The following is a 16,463-nucleotide window of genomic DNA, read 5'->3' on the forward strand; positions in this document are numbered from 1 at the left end:
TTCCAGAGCAAGGGAATGCAACACCTATTTAACAAGATAGTCAATGAAAATTTTCCCCACCTCAAAAACGACCATCTTAACTACATCACAAAAGCTTATCGAACACCCAACAAGCAAGATCCCAGGAGAAACACTTCTAGGCACATAATAGTAACAATGATGGATCTGAATAATAAGGAAACAATCCTGCATGCAGCAAAAATGAAGAAGGAGCTATACTACAACGGGAAAAAAATTAGAATCACTGCAGATCTCTCCACACAAACAATGAATGCAAGAAAAGCCTGGGAAAGCACCATACGAGCCCTGAGAGCCAATAACTGCCAACCCAGACTGATATACCCGGCAAAGCTAGCATTCACATTCGATGGAGAACTGAAAACTTTTAATAGCAAAGAAAAACTAAATGAATACATAAACATTAAGCCAGCATTACAAAGAATTCTAAGAGGGGGGACACAACCTGAAGAAAGCAACCAGGAACTGGGACCTGCCCCAAACAGGCATTACTCAAAGTCTAACTGAGCAAGCACAGGAGGAAAGGAAAGAAGAAAAACTTAGGAAAACGGAATGGCAGGGACAACAATGCATCTCTCTATACTTTCTCTTAATATAAATGGGCTGAATTCGCCAATTAAAAGAAAACGAACTGAGGACTGGATCAGAAAACAAGACCCATCCATCTGTTGCCTTCAGGAGACCCACCTCTCAGCCAAACATACAAACAAACTCAGAGTGAAGGGGTGGAAAAGGATCTACCAATCAAATTCCCCCAATAAGAAAGCAGGTGTAGCTATCCTGATATCTGACAAAATAAACTTTTCATTAAAATCAGTACAGAAAGACAAGGACGGACACTACATATTAATAAAGGGAACAATCCAAGAGGAGGATATAACCATCATCAACTTATATGCCCCAAATATCGGTGCACCCAGATATGTTAAACAAATGCTCTCAAACTTACAGAATAAAATAGATCCCAATACGATAATACTAGGAGACTTTAACACGCCACTCTCACCAAAGGACAGGTCTACCAACCAGAGGATTGGCAAAGAAGCTACCGAATTAAGTGAGGCCATACTTCAAGCGGAATTAACTGACATCTACCGAGTATTTCACCCTAAAACAACACAGTACACATTCTTCTCAGCAGCTCATGGAACTTTCTCCAAAATAGACCATATCATAGTTCATTCAAGGAACTTAAGCAAATACAAAGGGATCGACATAATCCCCTGTATCCTATCTGACCACAGTGGAATCAAGCTAGCTCTCAATAACAAAGCATACCGCAGAAATTTCTCTAATACATGGAAATTGAACAGCACACTCCTTAACAAGGCCTGGGTAACAGAAGAGATCAGAGAAGAAATAAAGCATTTCCTAGAACTCAATGAAAATGAAAACACCTCACAAAGAAACTTGTGGGACACAGCAAAAGCAGTCCTGAGGGGCAAATTTATTGCCCTCAGTGCCCACATCAAGAGAATGGAGACAGACCAAGTAAATAATCTCATGTTGCAACTAAAACAGCTAGAAAAACAAGAAAAAATGGGACCTAAAGCTACTAGACGAAGCCAGATAACCAAATTGAGAGCAGAGATTAACCAATTTGAAAATCAGAAAACCATAACCAAAATAAACCAAACAAAAAGCTGGTTCTTTGAAAAAATAAACAAAATTGATGGCCCGTTGGCAAGATTAATTAAAAAAAGAAGAGAGGAAACCCATATTAATAGGATTAGGGATGCCACGGGAAACATCACAACACGTACCCAAGATATCCAAACAATTCTAACAGACTACTTTCAAAAGCTATACTCTCTAAAGGAAGAAAATCTGGCGGAAATGGATGCATTTTTAGAGAAATACAAGTTACCCAAACTGAGCAAAGAAGAAGTTAACCAATTAAATAAGCCAATATCCTATAATGAGATACAGGAAGCTATCAAAAGTCTTCCAACAAAAAAAAGCCCAGGACCAGATGGATTCACAGCAGAATTCTATAAGACCTTTAAAGAAGAACTAATACCCATACTCCTCAAGCTCTTCAGAGAAACAGAGAAGGAGGGAGCTATCCCAAACTCATTCTACGAAGCCAATATCACACTCATCCCCAAACCAGGCAAAGACCCAACCAAAAAGGAGAATTACAGGCCAATCTCCTTGATGAACACAGATGCAAAGATCCTTAACAAGATTCTAGCTAACAGAATCCAGAAACACATAAAAAAAATAATACACTATGATCAGGTAGGCTTCATCCCAGAGACACAGGGATGGTTTAACATACGTAAGTCAATAAATGTAATCCAGCATATCAACAGAGCCAAGGTCAAGAATCACATGATTATCGCCACAGATGCAGAAAAGGCCTTTGATAAAATTCAACATTCATTCATGCTAAAAGCTCTGGAGAAAATAGGAATAGAAGGAACATTTCTAAAAACAATAAAAGCCATTTATGACAGACCAATAGCCAATATTATACTTAATGGGGAAAAGCTACAACCAATCCTCCTAAAAACAGGAACAAGGCAAGGATGTCCACTGTCTCCACTCCTCTTCAACATAGTCCTAGAACCCTTAGCCAGGGCAATAAGGCAAGAAAAAGACATTAAAGGGATCCGCATAGGGAAAGAAGAAGTGAAACTATCCCTTTTTGCAGACGACATGATACTATACCTCCACGATCCCAAAAACTCCATCCCCAAACTTTTAGAAATCATAAGTCACTTCGGCAAAATAGCAGGATACAAAATAAACCCACAAAAATCAGTTGCCTTCCTATACACTGATAACGCACAGGAAGAGAGGGAAATAAAGGGAGCAACCCCATTCACAATAACCTCCCAAAAAATAAAATATTTAGGAATTAACCTAACCAAAGATGTAAAAGAACTATTTAATGAGAACTATAAAAAGTTAAAGAAAGAAATTGCAGAAGACACTAGGAAATGGAAAGACCTCCCATGCTCCTGGATAGGCCGACTTAATATAGTAAAGATGGTGATACTTCCAAAATTAATATACAAATTCAATGCAATTCCTATTAAAATCCCAATGACGTACATCACTGAAATACAGAAAACAGTCCAAAAATTTATATGGAACAACAAAAGACCTAGAATAGCCAAAACAATTCTAGGGGATAAAGACAATATGGGAGGGCTATCCATGCCGAACTTCAAACTCTACTACAGAGCTATAATCACAAAGACAGCATGGTACTGGCACAAAAACAGACCCGAAGACCAATGGAACAGAATAGAAGATCCAGATATAAATCCACAGGCCTACAGCCAGCTGATATTCGACAAAGGAGCCAAAGACATACAATGGAAGAAACACAGCCTCTTCAACCGCTGGTGCTGGGAAAACTGGGCAGCCACATGCAGAAAACTAAAAGTGGACCCCAGCCTATCACCATGCACCAACATCAACTCAAAATGGATTAAAGACCTTAACATTAAACCTGAATCTCTGAAACTACTGCAGGACAGAGTAGGAGAGACACTTGAACTAATAGGCACAGGAAGGAACTTCCTGAACAGAGTCCCAGGGTCACAACAAGTTGGAGAGAGACTCGACAAATGGGACTACCTTAAAATAAAAAGCTTCTGCACAGCTAAATCTATGGCAACTAAGCTAGAAAGACAACCAACTAATTGGGAAAAAATATTTACCAGCAATATATCAGACAAGGGGTTAACATCCTGTATATACAGGGAACTCAAGAAACTAATCCCTCCCAAACCTAACAAACCAATTACTAAATGGGCAAGGGAACTAAAGAGGGACTTCTCAAATGAAGAAATAAAAATGGCAAAGAAACACATGAGGAAATGTTCATCATCCCTGGTGGTGAAGGAAATGCAAATAAAGACAACCCTGAGATACCACCTTACCCCAGTCAGAATGTCCCACATCCACAAATCAGCCAACGACAAATGCTGGAGGGGATGTGGAGAAAGAGGAACCCTATTACACTGCTGGTGGGAATGTACACTTATACAACCACTTTGGAAAGCAGTCTGGAGGGTCCTTAGAAAGCTAAAGATTGACCTCCCTTACGACCCAGTCATACCACTTCTAGGCATCTACCCTGAACAACAGGAACCAATATACAAGGACACGTGCACCTCCATGTTTATTGCAGCACTGTTCGCAATAGCTAGGATATGGAAACAACCTAGGTGCCCCACCACAGATGAATGGATCCAAAAATTGTGGTATCTATACACAATGGAATATTATGCAGCCATTAGAAATGACAAAATAATGGCATTTGCAGGGAAATGGATGGAGCTAGAAGGAATCATGTTGAGCGAGGTAAGCCAAGAACGAAGAGACAAACGGTACATGGTCTCCCTCATAAGTGGATGCTAAATCCAAAAGGTTAGGTGATACGACAAAACTAACAGGACTTAAGAAACAAAGAACTCCCGCTCATCTGGTTGAACCACTACTAAATATCCTCATGCTGCTGATCACAAATATGGTATATAACATGTGAACACTGTTATATATTACAGACTGTGGTAGACAATTTGCTCCAGGGAAGTTAGAATGAACTTGTGACTTTGAAATTATGTAATCATTTAATCACAATCAAAAAAAAAAAAAAAAGAACCTCGGGGAAGGGAGGGAGGGAGGGGATGGTAGGGGGAAAACAATGGAGGGGGTAACAATGTTCAAGAGGAAGTGTACTCATAACCTCACTCATGTAACTGTAACCCTCTGTATAGTAGCTTTACAATAAAAAAATAAAATAAAAAAAAAAAAAAAAAAAAATCAAATGTCCTCAAAGAAATTGTGTACATATTATTGCAGAAGAATGGCCTGATTCAAATTATCCCTAAGTATCACTTTGTCCATAAAAGTTGCTGAATATTAGGATGTGTTAACTGCAAAGAATAAAGCAAACATAAAGTTTAGAACCTAGGAATCTTCAGGAAGCTTTGTTATTTCTAACATGTGTTTCTCCACCTGGATAAATATGTATTTCTTCACCTGGATCCATCCAAAGATGAAAGCACTGACCGGGTGTCTCATCACACAAACAGATGCTTGGGTACCAATAGATGTCTTTCTCCAGCAGGTGAATGAAAGGGGTCTCCTCGTAAGTACAGATGATCCTATCTGAACACCACACCCTGAATCACACCTCAGCAATGATGATTCTGTGAAAACAGCCTGATTCTTTTATCTTGTGACCTCTGAGACACTATGAGCCTCTTAAAATCAGAAGTCAAACAGAAGGCATTATGAGACTTAAGAGTCTCGGTTGGTAAAGGGAGAAAAGGGATGAGCAATCTCGTTCCCTCATCCTTTGCTCCTTGATAAGGTGGGAGAGAAGGGCTCATCACCATTTGAACATGTCCATGTGTCATTTTCTGTGTCAGGGGTATTCTTCTTTGTTCCAATGACTAACATATACTACAAGCTATCAGGAAAGACAGTTGGAAAGGGAAAGCTCAGCAGGGTTTTGTGGCCTGACAATTTCTTCATCTTTTTGAATGTAGGAAAGTAGAAATTTGTTTAAATAATATGTAATATGGAGATCATTTATCTTGGCTTTACATAGGAAGGTTACATTTTTTCCCCAAAATTTGCCACAGCACAAGAGGTAAAGATGAAAAAGATGATGGCAATGAGTTTGTCCGTGCAGCTACGTTCAAGTGAAATGGTCTTCCATAGTAGATGATTTCCACCTGACCAAGGGTGCCTCGAAGTGTGAGGTATCAAGATTTGAAACCACAAAACCCAGTATGGTAACAAGGCCAAGTTATTTCCAAGGTGCATTTTTTTGGCTTGTAGAACTACAAGTTCAGCTAAGGGTAGAGCCTAGTGGCAGAGAGCTTACCTGATATGGGTTCTAACCCCAGCTTCGCCAACAAGGAGCCAAAATGCATACTGATCTTTAGCTAGTTCCTTTCTTCTAAAACTGCAAGGAGAGGAGGAAAAGACTGGCTAAACCAATAGTTCAAACCAATTGAAAGAGTAAAGGTTCCATGACACATGAAGATTTTAACTCTTGATGCTAAAGCATTCACTTAGATTTATACTACTTGAGCTGTCCTTGTATGGTCCATAAAAAATTATTATGTGTAAAATGTGGCTGCATACAACATTATTCATTACAGACCCTCTGAAATAAATAGCTGTTAAACACATAAAAGTGTCTATGTATTAAGTGTGAAAAGCAAATGAAACCTGCTATACAAATTATAATTCAGATGAATAAAACTCTACTCTGGTCACAAGAAGAAAGGCAGAAATTAGTCCAAGATTTACGCTTAATGTATAAAACAGATTCTTAAATAAAACCAGAAAAATCCATTTAACAGGTGGGCCAGTTGTCACAGGGTATATGGATTTTAGGGAACTAGACAAGCAAGGTGAGTGACAGACCAAGGTCTTGGTACAGATTCCTTCTCCCATGTCCCCAAATGCCGGCCACAAGGCCCATCTGGGTCTGTCTTATTCTAAGAATAGAAAAGTTCACTAATTTGCTCCATGGTATTCCACTGGGTCTAAAGCAAGTCAAGCTTCTTTTCATTCAAAACCACCTAAAAGCCTCCGTCAGTCTTCACACTGTGGAGCTCTGCATGTAAGTGTAAAGAATAGTTTTCAGAGACTATAAATTTTAAATTTTCAAAATGCCCCAAATACTTAGCCAATTACTCTAAGCAAACTAGGATCAGAAATCCAGAAGTAGTTAAGATCGATCTCTTTCTGGATCTGAGCTGGAGTTGAACAGGTGCAGAAGCCCGGGAGCTGGCGAGTGTTGGCGGCACTAAGCACAAATCGGCCTGAAAGATGCACACTGGCTAGTTTCTAAGTTAAACAAAAGGTCATAAAACCATAGCGAAAAGTAAAAAGAAAGACATCCCTGAATACTGGGGTTGGGACTCAAATGGTAGAGTGTTTGCTTAGCAAGCGTGAGGACCAGTGGTGCCTCAGTTTACTCTTCAGTGATGCAGCACCAACAGCAGCAGCAGCAGCGGAGGAGGAGGAGGAGGGGGAGGAGGGGGGAAGGAGGAAGGGGAGGAGGAGGAGGAGAAAGAGAGCACAGGCTTAAGGTTCGATTACAATGTCCCTTATATCTCTTCTAAACTCACTGAAATCCCCTATCAGAAAGCATGTACTTTAAAGTGTCACTGAATCTCAAAATACAGCAGAGGTCACACTAAGGTCAAGGCTCTCCAGAGAAATTAAATCAATAGTAAACATTTACAGCATCTCTTATAAGGAATTGACTTACTTGATTATAGAGGCTTGGAGTCCTGACGTCTGCAACCAGCAGCACAGAAAAGAGCGCAGAGGGCTGATGTTACAGGTTTTGATCCAAGTCCCAAGACCGAAGAACCATGTGCAAGTTCAAAGGCAAGCAGGCAAATGGGAGGAAGTCTCTATTTTCAACCTTTGGTTCTGTTCAGCTCCTCAACAGATTAGATGGAGACCACTGACATTAGGAACAGCAAATTGTTGGCCTCAGTCTGCCAACTTCAGACACTATTCTCATCCAGAAACACACTCACAGGCACCTAGAAGTAATACGTAGCCAATTCTCTCAGCATCCCTTGGTCCAGACAAGTGGAAAGATACATGAGCCTCACAGCTAACATGGCCATGATGCCTGTTGAGAGAGAGACTTTCTCCTCCCTGTTTCCTCTTGCCTCTGTGAGGAGGAATTACCATGCAACGGAGACACTGCCTGTCTCTCATACTTCTTAGTCTTCTATCCAGAAGGGGATAAGTCAATTAATTGATTGCAAGGTCTGAAGAAGAAGTCAAACAGACAGGATGGGATTCTGCCTTGAATGTACCTCCCTGCGTCATGCAGGGACTCAGGTCCATAGGATTGGGGAGAGACCAGAGCAACTCCAGTAGGTGCTATAGAGCATAGAGACTCAGCTGTCCATTGCATGCTTTCAGTGAGTGCTATAGCTCCTGGGGACCCCAACGAATGCGAGATGGGGGAGTCCTAGCAACCTTGGCTAAGATTGTTGCTTAGCCACACTGTTCCCACTCTAGTATGAAAAATGTTCTTAACATACATTTCCTCTATTTGCCCCAGAGATACAGGTAAAGCTAAGAGTTGGGATGAGAACAGATTAGTCCCCTAATACTCTGCTGGGTATTTAACTGAGTGCCCCTCAAAGATATGTTGAAGTCCTAGCCCCCGGACCCTCAGAAGGAGACCTTATTTGGAGATAGAAATGGTGCACAGGAGATTGCAGAAGTTGAGATGAGGTCATGCTATAATAGAGTGGGCACTTAATCAAACATGGATGTCATGCAGGTGAGAGAAGATACTGTGGAGATACTTCCAACACAGGAGAGAGCCATGCAATGGACAGAGACTGCCGAGGAACACAAGGCCTGTTGGTAATTACAAGAAGCCAAGCAAGACTGGAAGGAATCTTTTCTTTAGGCTGTCAAAGGGAGCATAAACCTGTTATCATCCTGATTTCTAACTTCTAGGTTTCACAACTGTGAGACCATAAATTTCTCTTGTCTGGAGATCATCCCACTTATATTTTATTATGGCATCCTGAGGAAACTAATATGGATGAATGTGACATTAATCTCTACCCCTCCAGACAAACACATAGATAATTCTTTCCAATATTGTAAATTGCAATCCAAGGAAAAGGAATCTTTTTTCCTAAGTATCCCATAATATCTGTGTCATCCACACTGGGAGAGATGAAAAAGGCAGTACAGAGTCCACTAGAGAAGCAAGGATATCAGAATTACACACAAACATGGCGTGACTGTTCCCTCCACTCCGCCTCCCTATCCAAAGGTAGGCTTAGGCTACTTGTAACTTATTAAGAATATTTAGCAGTGATCAAGATGCATTGTAATCACAAACTGCTTTGTTACATGGAAACTCCTGTGTATAACTACTTAAAGCGAGTAAAAAAAGACTAGAATAAAATTTAAAAAGACTATCAGCCAGGCTGCTAGACAGCCTCCATCCATCATATATTCTAACCTTTGAGATACAATGAGAGATAGTATTTATCCCCATTTTGATGGACTGAGACTAAGATTTGCATGTATCCCACCAATGAAGAGTCTAATTTGCAGAACAAGGCAATTTTAGCCTAAAGCCTCAGCTCGCAATATCATAAAGATACTTTTGGACTCAAAGAGAATCAGTCCCAGACTTAGATTCCATCATCTGGGACCTGTGAATCAATTGCAATGCTAGCGATAAATAAAACTTTATCAAAGAATTGTTCAACATTTATTTCTTAGACGAGAGCTCTCCACTGACCAGAACAAAAAGCAACACTTCTTCATACCCAGTGAGACCGGAGGAGGATACTCCTAGGGGAGGAACACAAAGGCACAATGCCTAGGTGACTCTCATCATATAAAATAATATTTTTTTAAAATGAACTCCAGGAAATGGAAATGAGAGGTGCTTTCTTTGTTGTTTTTCTTTCCTTTCCTTTTTGGTCTTGTTTGTTCATTTATCTGTCTTTGTAAGGGTGGGACACAGAAATGGAGGGACTAAGGGTAAACATAAATAGCAGTGGTACTCACTAGACACTGTGTGGAAAATGAACTCTACAACTTATAGGTGGGAACAGGAGGGAAAAGCTAAGAGAGAGTGAGGGAAGGGGTAATATGGCTCAAAAAGATACTTAATACCTGACATGTAATTGTAAAACCTCTGTACATCACTTTTACAATAATAATAAAAAATAAAAATTTAACTTAAAAGCAACACTTTTAGGTTCACATACTACCAAAGGCTAACTCTGATTCTGCCAGAGAATACTAGACTAGGCAAAGAATTAAAACTGGCTTAGATAACGGATGGAAATTTTTAAGTTGCAGATCAGAAATGAGGAAAACTCTAGAGAACTGTCCTTTCCTTTCATTTACTTCCTAGTATCACTGATCACGATATGTTATTCTCTACAATCATGACCCGCATTTACTCCTTGTTCTGTCAACATTCATTGTGTTCACCTTTTGTTTCTGCAGAACAGAGTAGGGTTGACACACAGGATGAAGTCTTAGAAGGATCAGGTGTACACGCTTGCTTGTTGTGCTGAGTTAGGATCCTGAGAAAGGCCATTGCCTTGTAATGAAGGTTAAAGTCATCTCAACATGGAAAACGGGTTGTGCCCTCTCTCATCACTTACCACGCCTGACCAACACCCCTGAAAAATAATGCTGTCCAGGGTGGTCTGAGAGGTTACTTATGTGCAGATTCGGATACGGGTGGCAGATCTGGGCCTGAGATGCCCTCAGAAGGCTACTGCATTCCACTTGCATTCTCAACTCCAGAATGGCCCTGGACCCCACTGTGGAAGCCCAGGGAGAGAAGGCCAACGTTCACAAACTCTGGCACTTTTATGCTCTGGAACTTGCCCTCACACATAGGAACAACCCTGTCTTCCAGCTCCCTCTGGATGACTGCTTCTCACATGCAAATCCAGAATCAAACATCAGCTCTTCTGTGAGGCTTCCACCCTGTGCTCTAAGAACACATCTATGGGTTACATCATGTTAAACAACAGACCTCCTTCATTTGCCTTGGCCAGTGAGTGTTCATTCTTCTAGAGGGCAAGGCTGGCATTGAATTTACCCCTTATCCTGGACGCTTGCAAGGAACCTGACCTAGAGTATGTGTTGAGACTGGACGAATACATCAGCCTTAGGCTCTGACACCAGAGGGCCTGGGCGCTGTCCCTCAGCTCTTCAGCTCAAGGCTAGTGCTCTACTACTTGATCCACAGCGCCACTTCCAGCTTTTTTCTTTTTGCTTATGTGATGCTGAGGAATTGAACCCAGCCCTTAAGCGTGCAAGGCAAGCGCTCTACCACTGAGCCACCTTCCCAGCCCCCTTCTCTAATCTTTCAAGATCATAGAATTGGCTCTTCTCTAGTTCTTTCAGTTCCTTACATTTAGAGTGGCCCGGTCTTGTTGCCTCTTACTGGCTTGAATGGCCCTTTTCAATCATGTCATCACTTCAGAGCTGACACCAAGAAAGAGGTCCAGAAAATGATGCTTTAGTGCCTTGTCTGCAGGGCCCTAAACAACGTAGTTACTCTCTCTGCTTCAGACTTTCATTTCTGAAATCGTTGACATAACAACGCCTACCTCATTGGTTTTGAGGTCGAGTGAGTGAATGCACGTAATACCCTTACAACTCTGCCTGGCACAGAAAGAACACTATAGGGTGTTAGCTGCTGTATTATAGGCCCTGCAGGATTGATTGACCTGTTTCTTGGTAGTGAAAGAATTGTAGATAATTACTCATGCTGCTCTGTTACTTGTCACTGTCTTATGCTTTCTATGACATGCTTCCTACTTTACTTGCTTATATAACTTCAAACATGATGCTTTTTTCGCCATGTTCTGCTTTTTATTCTTGTTTGTCTCTGCTCATTTGTGCTTTTGCTCCTCTGATACTATCTCTAGAGTGTTGGTATTACTTTTCCCTTGACTCTGTGCCTGCCCTTCCCTCTTTTATATGAGCTCTAAAATCTGAGCTCATAAGAGAGCCATCCACACTGGCTCCAAACTCTAACCATTGGAAATTGTCTCAATTATATGATCAGAATTTTATTTTGTGTTGTTATTTTATAGCCTCTCCTATCATTAATTTTTCTAACTTTTCAGAGAGAACACTACCCACAAAAACAGTCTGAACTTATTGCACACTGTTTATCAGCACAGGGCAGCTAACGCATTGGAGGAGCAGTGTTTCCACCACAATTACATCTTTTCTCTCAGTCAAGACCTGAAGCTGGGTCATACATGGACTAGACACTTCCAAAACGGAGGCAGAAGAAGAAGAAAGAAGGAAGAAGAGGAGGAAGGGAAAGAGGAAGAGGAAAAAGTAGAGAAGCAGCAGGAGAAGCTTTCTGCTTCCTTCTTTTTCATCAAAATGAAATTGTACTATTTGTATTTTAAACATGTGGGTTTCTCATTAAGCTAAATTGTTATTTCCTTAATTCGTTCTGACAGATACGTGACTTTTGAAAAATATAAGTATATTTTATCCTACCAATTTCAAAACTCTTGAGAACAAAACCTGCCAGAGAAATTGCTATAAGGTTTATGCAAGGAAAGGCAACACAGAGCTCCAATTAATCAGCAAGCACATATTCAAAGACAAAGATTTAGCAAGCTTTTAGAAGATAAAGGAATGAATAGAGATTAATGCATTTTGAGTTAAAGGAGTACATTCACATTGCACATACTAATTTTTTAAGAGTCCAAACATTATGCTGATGAAAATCTTACCAGAACATCCAATTTCTGTATTCCAGAAAAATAGAAAAACATACATAAAATCACCAATTATTTTTTCCCACTGTTACAAACAGTGCGGTCTTCCTTAGTAAGGCTGACATGTGGGTGAAGTCTTCAACTATACCTTTTATAAGCCTGTAGGTCACACGCTACCTGATTTATTCAAATGACAAATCTAACTTGACAAAATCCCTGTAGTGTTATGTAGGGCGAAATATGCTGACTCACAATAGCACATGTGCACACATAGGTGCAAACAGAGCAAACAATTTTCATAAACATGAATTGATTCTCCAGAAGGAATCTCATCAGGCTGCAGCCTAGGTATAAGGGGTAGGCAGCAACACAACTGCTCATTCTTAGTATGATACAACAATCTGAGTGAACTTCTAAACAACCTTGAACCAAAGATTTTTTACCAAAGAAGAATTCTGTGATACATATTTTTTGAAATTTGGACTGCCTGTTGCACCTTTACATTAAGTGTTGCTTAACTAAACAAAAAGCATAAATTTAATATTCTATTGTCTACATATTTTAAAGCAATGATTATGTCATCAACAGGTTCAATGCACCTAATGTGGGTCCTTTGACACCCTTTGTTTTAAGTTTATGATAAAGTTCTTCACAGTTTAAAATATTGTGAATAAATATATCTATGTATAACTATATTCACTATGTACACATACTATACATTGATGTGTCCATAAACTTGGTCTTTGTGTGAACCAATGACCCTACACATATACAGAAACTCTGAATAATAGATTGGTGTAGACTATGAAATGCTTTCTCAAAAATGCTTATAAAGAAGAAAAGAATGTTATTATGAGTAATTACAATAACAAAAATGTTATCTTATTTATATAGTGCCTATCTCTCAAGAGGTAAATATTTTTTCTTTTTTTATTTTATATATTATTATTATTATTGTGAAAATACCATACAGAGGGGTTACAATTACGTGGGCAAGATAATGAATACATTTCTTATCAAGCATTGTAGACTCCTCCTTTGTCTCTCCTTCTCATCCCTTCCCTTCTCCACTCCCCCACCCCCCTACCTACCTACCACCCCCAAACCCCCACACCGCCAAAGTTGTAAAGTTCATTTTTCGACATAACGTCTTGTACATATCATTGTTGTAATGGGTCCACCTGTAACCCTATTTAAACAGTTTGTTTCTTCCCTTCCTCTCCAAAAATTATACCAACATCAAATACAGTGAAAACAGGGCTTATACCCTGGGGGAGGTACATACAAAGCAACAAAGAAATCATCTTATAAATATGTTGGAAACAATCGCAAAAAAGAAAAAAAAAACATTTGAATACTTATCTTGGGGTTCATTTCACCTAACATCAACTTGTCTGACAGTTTGTATTTGTCTCAGACATACACTAGTTATTGCAAATAAGGGAAACCATGGGACCTATATTTCTTTGGGCCTGCCTTACTTCATTTAATATAATTTTTTCCAACTCTTTCCATTTCCTAACAAATGGGGCAATGTTATTCTTTCTGATGGAGGCATAGAATTCCATTGTGTATATATACCACATTTTCTTGATCCATTCAGCTACTGAGGGGCATCTGGGTTGCTTCTATATCTTAGCTATGGTAAATAATATTGCAATAAACATAGTTGTGCTGGTAGCTTTAGTATGGTCTTGTTTCTGATCATCAGGGTAAATGGCCAAAAGTGGGATTGCTGGGTCATAGCGGAGCTCTATGTGGAATCTTTTGAGGAACCTCCATACTACTTTCCAAAGTGGTTGGACAAGTTTACACTCCCACCAACAATGCAGTAAGGTTCCCTTCTATCCACACCCCTCCAGCATCTGTTGTTATTAGAGTTCTTGATTATAGCCATTCTAACTGGGGTGAGGTGGTATCTCAACGTTGTTTTGATTTGCATTTCTTTTATGGCTAGGGAGGTTGAGCATTTCTTCATGTGTCTATTGGCCATCTTTCTTTCCTTCAAGAGGTAAGTACTTTTTATTAACATTTTTTTAGTAGCTCTATGAGGCAGGGCATTGGGGACACTATTAATTTGTACCTTCCACAACCAAGTAACTGTCAAAGGTCATGCACTTTTGCACATACTACTTTTTAAATGACTTACTGCTAGAGTCTATTCTTTCTCTAGAATTAGCTGATTACAAATTAGTGTGTGTCATTGAAAGACTTTGCACTGCTAATGCAACCAGAGAACACAACATTTAATATAACACAGATATAAAAAGTAAATACCAGCATGATTTTATAAAGGAGTGATCATGTTCTGGAACTCAGTGGTTCCCACCTATAATCCTAGCTACTTGAACTACATCTCAAACAATAGCTACGTGTTGTGGTCCATGCCTGTCATCCAAGCTACAGCAAGAAGCATAAATAGGAGGATCATCAACTGGGCAGAAATAGATCTGATCTCAAGTCTAATTAGAGCAAAAAGTAGCTAGAGATGTTGCTTACACAGCAGAGAGCCTGCCTAGCAAATGCAACTCCCTATATTCAAACAAAAAAAAAGTTTTTAAAAGTAAAGAGCAGTCATTGTTAAGGGTATTAATAAACTATTGAAAATAATTATTATCGAAGGTCCTTAGTGGTCATATATTAAATGACCTGATACAAAGGAGTCAGCCCTAAAAACGTCAACACACATCATCACGGGTGTCGCTTTTCCATGAAGAAAGCCCAGGAAAGTCAGGAGAGACAGAGAGGAAGGTCATATATGGTGAGGTACAAGATTCCCAGAAGGAGTGCTGCTCAGTCTCTACACTGGAAGAGATCAGTGTTTCCTAAAACCTACAACTCATACCAACACTTTTTGAATGCAATGAAAATAAAGAGAAAAATGAAAGCAAAAGAGGTGACATCCAGGGTTGGGGTGTAGCTCAGTGGCAAAGCGCTTGCCTAGCAGGTGACTTCCCACAAATAAAATCCCATTTTGATGTGGCAGTGATGTAACACTGCAGTAGAAGATGCCGGCCTCTGCCTTCCCTTGCTGCTGAGGACAGATCCCAGACTGTCCTCGACCACACTCGGGTTATTGCCCTTCTACTCAGGAGTTACTAAGAAAAAGTGTGGCGGAACATAGCTAAGGCTAGCAGTGGACATCATGATCACTTCCCACATTCCTCTGCTCAGTCCCACAGCAGCAAGCACAGGTCTGTTCACCAACAAAGTCCTTCAGTCTCTCCTCCCAGCTGTTAAGGAAAACCCATCGCCTTTCCATGGCCTAGAAGGTTCTACCTAAACTCTTCCTTGCCTGCTACTCTACATTTATCATGTACATTGCAAATACTCAGGATAATTTCTCGAAAGTCCCCAAGTCTTCATGAACTCCTATCCCATTTCTTCTCTGTGTGGACAAGTGGCAGCTACAAATCCATCCACAGTCATCCCATGAAGCAAAAGGAGTAAATCCCTGGCCACTCAAATCTAGGTGTCTCTGTGACTGAATAATCTACTGTGGCTGAAGTGAGGCTGTATTTGCTTCTCAACTTAGGCCTCAAGAAACTAGCAACGTCCACTTTCTGATTCTTGGGAAACTCTTTCTGCATCATATATGTTATCTGTTTAACCAAGTCTGATGGGAGAAGTTCCATTTAGGTGGAACTGGCCCACAGTAGCCAAGGAATCAGCCATCCCTGACCAGATGTGAGCATATATCATTGGCCCTGAAGAATGATCTCTCCATTGAGTGCATACCACCAGTGACCTGAGCCCATGCCACCTGCAGCAGAAGAATTGGTACAGCCATCAGAGTTATTAGTTAAAGTGTGAGACAAAATAAGTGATATTTTGAGGAACTAAGTGTCAACAATTTCTTGTAAAAGTTATGAACAGAGGGGCTACAGGTACATAAGTCAGGTAATGAATACATTTCCTTTTGAACATTGCTACCCCCTCCCACATTATTAATGTGGTAAAAGGTATTTTGCAGATATGATTCAACATCCTGAAATGGTGACATTAATCTGGTTTAACTGGTAGGCCCAAGGAATCACAAGAGTCCACATAAGTGGAAAACTAAAGGCTCAGAGGCACAGAGAAGTCTGAAGATGCTGTGTTGCTAGAGATTCAGATAAAGGAAGGTCCAGAGATCAAACTGGAAAAATGCAAGCAAGAGCCTGAAGAGCAAACATCCCTTTAGACATCCTT

At 40.1% G+C, this 16,463-nt stretch overlaps 1 protein-coding gene across 1 annotated transcript in view; it reads right to left on the reverse strand.

Moving 5' to 3' along the window:
• Fbxl7 (F-box and leucine rich repeat protein 7) overlaps positions 1-16,463 on the reverse strand; it is a 354,587-nt gene that overhangs the window by 225,272 nt on the left and 112,852 nt on the right. The window lies entirely within an intron of this gene.

This window comes from Dipodomys spectabilis, unplaced genomic scaffold (genome assembly GCF_019054845.1).
Source record: "Dipodomys spectabilis isolate Male_0828 unplaced genomic scaffold, ASM1905484v1 ptg000179l, whole genome shotgun sequence".
NCBI lineage: Eukaryota > Metazoa > Chordata > Mammalia > Rodentia > Heteromyidae > Dipodomys > Dipodomys spectabilis.